Here is a 6,969-nt window from a genome sequence, read left to right as displayed (position 1 = left end):
GGCCTCGAACTCAGAAATCCGCCTGCCTCTGCCTCCCGAGTGCTGCCCAGCAGTTTTGTTTTTAAAACTAGTGTGTTGTTTTGTTTTGTTGTTGTTGTTGTTGTTGTTTCTTGCTAGCTAGTTATAGAGAATTACAAAAATACTGTATTTTATTTCACAACCCATTTGCATGGACTTCTCAACAGAGGACGTTCTCTTGGGTATGTGTGTGTGTGTATACACATGTATATGTGTGTATGTTGTGTCTGTGTATATGAGTGAGTGTGTGTGTGTGTGTATTTGTGGGTGTGGTATATATATATGTGTGTGTGTGTGTGTGTGTGTCTGTGTGTCTGTGTGTCTGTGTGTGTGTCTGTGTGTCTGTGTCTATGAGTGTGTGTTGTGTGTCTGTGTAAGTGTATATGTGTGAGTGTATTCTGTGTATTGTGTGTGTGTTGAATGTGAGCGTGTGTGTCTGTAAGGGTCTGTTTCTGTGTGTGTAACTGTGTATGTTGTGTCTATGTCTGTATCAGTGTATGTGTATGTGTGTATATCTTTGTCTATGTGTATGAATGTGTTATGTCTATGTCTGTGTGTGTATATGTATGTGTGTTGTATGTGTGCATATATGTGCTTTCTTTTAAACAGAACCCTACTGTGTATCTATGGATTTACTGATACATACTGTGTAACCAAGCTGGACTCAAACGCAAGGCAATCTAGTCCTGGGGTTATAGTTATGTACCCCAGACCTAACATCTATCTATCTATCTATCTATCTATCTATCTATCTATCTATCTAACTAACTATTTGTATAAATTTTAGTTGGAATTCTGCCAATCCACACTTGTATTGAAACATCCATACCCTATCTACCTTCCCACCCACTGATTTCTTTTTTTTAAGAAACATCCCAAACTTCTCTCCCAAATCACACAAGAGCCTAGACGAGCCACCAAAGTTCACTGTAAATGACTAATTAACATATACAAAACAGGGACTGCCAACCTTTATATAAATGAAACAAATACTATTGTATTCATTGTCTGTAGACATAGGATATAGAATCTACAAAATAACTGATTTTAAAGATACATTTTATTTATTATTGTATTGTGTGAGTGTACATGTACATAGGTGCCATAGTGTGTGTGTGTGTGTGTGTGTGTGTGTGTGTGTGTGTGTGTGTGTGTAGGCCAGAGGACAACTTTGTGTAGTCATCTCTCTCCTCCATGTTTATTTGGGTACCAAGGATCAAACTCCAATTACCAGCCATAAGCTAGTTTATACACAAGACTCTTAATGTTCTGTCCAATCTTAAAACTTAATCATACAAAAGACAAGCATAGTAGTGTTCATCTATAACCCTATAACTGAGGAGGCTAAAGCAAGAGGATTGCAAGTTCTAGGTCAGCCTGGACTACACTGAGAGATTGTCTCAAAAAAATAATACAAAGAAAAGCTGGGGAGGGGTAGGAAGACAACTCAGCAAATAGAAGCACTGCTAATCAAACCCTAATGACTTGAGCTCTATCTATAGGATCTGCAAATAGATGTCTTAGTTAGGTGCTTAGTTTACTGCTATGAACAGACACCATGACCAAGGCAAGTCTTATAAAGAACAATATTTAATTGGGGCTGGCTTACAGGTTCGGAGGTGTGGTCCATGAGGAACTGAGAGTTCTACATCTTCATCTGAAAGCTGCTAGCAGAATACTCCCAGGCAGCAAGGACAAGGGTATTAAAGCCAGTACTCACAGTGACACACCTACTCCAACAAGGCCACACTTCCTGATAGTACCACTCCCTGGCCCAAGAATATACAAACCATCACAGGATAGAACTGACTTCCACAAGTTATCCCCTCTGACTTACACACACACACACACACACACACACACACACACACACACACACACGCAGTCAATAAGTATAAGAAAAACAGCTCAGTGGTTAAAAGAAGGCACTGCTCTTCTAGAGGACCAGAGTTCAGTTCCCAGACCCCAAGTCAGGTGACTCCCAACCACACTCTGCTTCCAGGGGATCTAATGCCTCCAAGGATACTGCCACACATGTGCACATACACACATAAGGCATACGTGTGATTAACAATAAAATAGATCTTCTTAAAAGAAAAGAAGAGAAGAGAAAAAAGGGTCTAGGAGATGATTCAGTGGATAAAGTGAGTATTATACAAACTTTGTTCACAGAACAAGAAAATATAAAGCTGGTATTGAGCAGAAAGCTTCCTCCCTGGCTTTCATACACAGTAGCTGCGTATCTTACTTAGGGTTCCCATTGCTGTGAAGAGACAACATAACCGAGGCAACTCTTACTAGGGACAACATTTACTTAGGGCTGGACTATAGTTCGGAGGTTTAGTTCATCATCATACAGATACATACATGTATACATAAGTAAATAAAATAATATCATACAGATACATACATGTACACATAAGTAAATAATAAAAATAACTTTAAATGAAACATACTATCAAGAAATAATAAAATACTACATAGTGAAGTATGATGAGCCGACTTCAAATCCTCAGAGCCATGTAAAGCCAGTTGCAGGTTGCACGTCTGTATTTCTAGCACTTCAAAAGCTTTTGAGCCAGCTAGAGACCCTGTCTTAAACGAAGGGGAAGGTAAGGCTGTCCTCTGACCTTCACCTGAACGTGATTGCACACATCCACATATGCAGACACAAATAACCAACCACACACATCAGACACAAAGACACAGAAAAATGAGCGAGATCACCCAGTGGGTAAAGAGACCTAAATGCCAAGCCAATAGCTTCAGTTTAATCCCCAATACTCACAAGGAGAAAGGAGAGAATTGACTCCCACAAACTGTTCTCTGATATGTGTGCAATAATAAGTGTGCACATGGACACATATAAACACACACAGTAAGTATCATATCTTTTTTAGATACCAGATAGGGAGAGGCAGCCACTATTTGCTCCACCCCCTTCACTCTTCCATCTCAGTGCTCTGTCTTGTCCAGAGTCCCAGGCAGGACTGAGAGCATAAGAAAGAAAAAAATCAAGGGTATTTTGTGCCAGATGCTGTTTGAAGGGACCAGTATTTGGCACAAGACATCCCAAGACCAAGTTCTCAGTACAGAGGAGATCTACTTGCTCCAAAGGGACAAAGGACGGGGAATAAGAGACAAGGACGGGAGATGGAGGATGAGGAAGAAGGGGAAGGGAACATGGGAGATGGGGAAGGGATATTTGTCCCAGAGAGACAAAGGACTGCCTCTGGATAGAGAGGAGACAGGCGTGGACCATAGGCAAATGGCAGTTTATAAAGGTAAAAGGTTGGGAGTCTGACTCAACCATGTCTTCTTCGTTGGTTGCTCTCCATCTTGGTTTTTTGAGGCAGGGCTTCTCACTGAATCTGGAGCTCACTAACTGAGCAAGGCTGGCTAGATGTCAAACCCAACTCTCAGATCCACCCATCTCTGCCTCCCCAGAACCAGATTCAGGTGTGTAGTGCCACGCCCACTTTTTCTTACATGCGTTCAAGTCCTTGTGCTTGGCAGCAAGCACTTTACCATGAGTGATCTATCTCCCTGGCCTTAACGAGATACTTTTTAAAGGCTTTCAAAGGCTTGCCATGGTTTGGGGAGCTTCCCCAATGCTAATGCACTCCCCCACTTCTCCCAGAGGCTTGTCATAAACTTCTCAGTTCCTGACCGGAAGAACAGTATGTAAGGATCTTTACTGAGGTCACTTGACCCCATAGGAAATCCTCCTGCCTCAGAGCTAGCTATTTTCCATTGTTGTTCCTGGGAAACAGACAACCCTTGTTTACTACAAACTGACCCCCACTGAAGTCCTCCCATTTGGAATTCTGCCAGCTTGCCAGACAGGAAACAAGCCATAGTTCCTATTCATTTATGGCCCTAAACTCAAAACGCATGTCCTCTGAATGAACTCTCCCATCCTCCTCCCCTCTAATCTCAGGACATCCCTAGTGCCCCCAATTTTCTCAAGGCTTTCCCTACAAGAGGAAAGAATATGCCAGGACATTGTCCACTACCCCTGATGGCTCTCTATTGTCCCTTCCCCCTCTTTAAGATAGAAGTACATGGTGGGGGGGTTGACAATTCTGCACCAGGCTTCCCAGTTCCTGAAAGAACCTGCCTCTGGCTGGCATCCCACCATAAACACATTCTGAAATCTGAAGATACTTAGCACTTTGTGTTCACAGCTCTGAGACTTCCCATAAAATTTCAAGGCACCATAAAAAAATCCCCACTGGATATCCAGTTAAATTTGAGGCCCACAACATCTTCCACATGTGCTTTGGGTCCTCCATGGGCCTGTCTCCAGACTTCTCGCGGTGAGAACCACCAGAGCTGTGTCTGTTGGCTGAATCCAACTTCCGGATTGCTGGGATAAGACCTTTGAAATGATTTGAATTGCAGTTCTTTTTGTAACGGTTACACAGATGCTGCTGGCCGACCCACATGTTATGAGTGCGCTCCAGATAACTGAACATTCCAAGGCTGGGCAATTAAGAAACCCAAAGAGAGTTACAATAGATTTGTAGAAATAACTTTTGAGGATCTGAAAACATATCGAATGAGAAAGAAATAATTAATTAGGACAGAGAGCTTCTGATACTTAAAAGCCCAACTGTTCAGGAAGGGGTTTAATCTCTCAGGCTCATCCCAAAGTCTGCTTTATGGAAGCCAGTTTGGGACTTGGTAATATTCATTCACTTGTTCATTCATTTGTTTGTTCATTTGTTTATTGAGTTCCTGGTAGGCTTCAGACTCTCTGATCAAAGTGGTGTTGCTACCAGAACCTCAAAGTAAATCCCAGATAATGGGGAAAGCCACCAGCAGAATTCATCTGCCACCCACGGATCCCACCCATGCACATTCCTGATAACCTGTGAGAAGTGAGGGTTCAAGATCAGACGTGGGAGAAAGGAACAGTAGCCAGCTAGTCTCTAGGGTCCTTTCTAGTCTCTCAAGTCTCCAACTCTGCTCTGGAGAGCTCCTGAGGCATGCTGTCCTGCTGGCCATATGTGCAAAACAGGAAGAGAGACTGACAGAAGTTAATTTCAAACAAGGAACAGAACTAAAAAGGACAGAGCATAATATACAAGGACAGCCAGCCGTGAGGATTTCCTCAAGTCACAGATTTCCTTATGGTGCTGGAGACGGCTCATGTAGCTAGTGAGGGATTTGGAAATGTGTGTGCTTAATGTGTTCGCACTAAGTGCAAAATGAGGGGTAAGATTTGGAGAATGTATCCAACAAATCTGGGAGCTTTCCTGGATCCTCACTGTGGCTGCAGAAGTAAGGAAGTTTAAGGAAGGTGCAGAATTCACCAAAAAAAAAAAAAATCACTCCCAAACTGTAACCAATATATAAGAAATAGTGAGGGCCATAACCAGCAAAATGGAACTATGAGTGGGGTGGCGGGGGAGGGAGGGGTTCCTGGGATTGGAGAAGAGCAGGATGGGAGAGTTCATACAGAGGACATGTGTTCTGGGTTTATGACTGACAACTTGAGTTCAGTCCCCAGAATCCACACAGTAGAAGAAGAGAACTGACCCCAAACAAGTTGTCCTTTGACCTCCAATGTGCTCATCCATATGTACATACACAGGAAAATACACATATAAATACAAATGTATATATACACAGTATACACATACATATATATGTACATGGATATGTATGTAGGTGTGTATTTGTGTGTGTGTGTCTGTGTCTGTGTGTGTGTCTGTCTGTGTGTCTGTGTGTATGTGTGTGTCTGTGTCTGTGTGTGTATGTGTGTGTCTGTGTGTGTCTGTGTGTGTGTGTATGTGTCTGTGTGTGTGTCTGTGCATGTGTGCATGTGTTTGCATATCACAGCATGCATATGGCTGTCAGAGGACAATTTGCAACCAGGCATCACCTGTTCTCTCCTTTCACTATGTGAGTGCCAGAAATCAAACTCAGTCATTCATCTTAGCAGCAAGCACCATCATCGCTGAGCCACCTCTCAAGGTCTTCTCGCTAGGACTTGGAGCTCACTGGTTAGGCTAGGCAGGCTGGCCAGCAAGCCCTAGGGATCGTTCTGCTTCTATCTCCCTGGTGCTGAAATTCCAGAGGCACACTGTCATACTCAGGTTTATATAGGTACAGAGGATAGAACACAAGCCCTCAAGCTTGCACAGCAGGTACGTTACTGACTGAGCCACTGTCTGGGCCCAGAGATCCTTGTTTTCTTGTTAGCTATCTCTGAAAACAACTCTTAGCTTCAACTCTAGTTTCCTTGTTGGAGTGGGTGAATGTCTCAGAAGTGAGTCTCGCTCTTGGGGAAATAGATTAGTTACCAAGACAACAGGTTGCTATAGAGTGATGCCCCTAGAGAATAAGGTCATAGCGTCTGCTCAGGCATTCTGTCATAAAAACAAAAACCAAGACAGGGTTTATAATTCCAAATTTACAATGTACAAATTCCACAGAATAAGATACGGAGTATGCTTATGCTGACTGAGGTAGAGGTTTTTAGCCAGTCTCCTGGCCTCTAGGAAGTGCAGAAAAGGGCACATGATTCTCACCAGAGAAGCCCAAAGGGGAGGAACTGGCTGATGCCTATGACAATCAGCAAAGTCAGAACAATTCATGCTCTGAGTTTAGTGGAACCAAGTGCCATATGACCTGCAGACTCAATGTCTTCATAGAAGACAACCTAGCCAGAGCCTTGCCAAGACTCCCACCCAAAAAGCCTGCTTATGAGAATGTGGTGGTTTGAATATGCTTGTCTCAGGGAGTGGCACTTTTTGGACATGTGGCCTTGTTGGAGGAAGTATGTCACTGTGGAGGTGGGCTTTGAAGCTCTGCCCAGTGTGGAAGAGTCAGTCTTCTCCTAACAGCCCTCAAATGAAGATGCAGAATTCTCAGCTCCTTCTGCACCATGCCTGCCTGGAAACTGCCATGCTCTCGCCTTGATGATAATGGACTGAACCTCTG

The sequence above is a fragment of the Mus caroli genome, chromosome 10 (assembly GCF_900094665.2).
Source record: "Mus caroli chromosome 10, CAROLI_EIJ_v1.1, whole genome shotgun sequence".
NCBI classification, from domain to species: domain Eukaryota; kingdom Metazoa; phylum Chordata; class Mammalia; order Rodentia; family Muridae; genus Mus; species Mus caroli.
Note: the sequence above shows the minus strand (reverse complement) of the source record.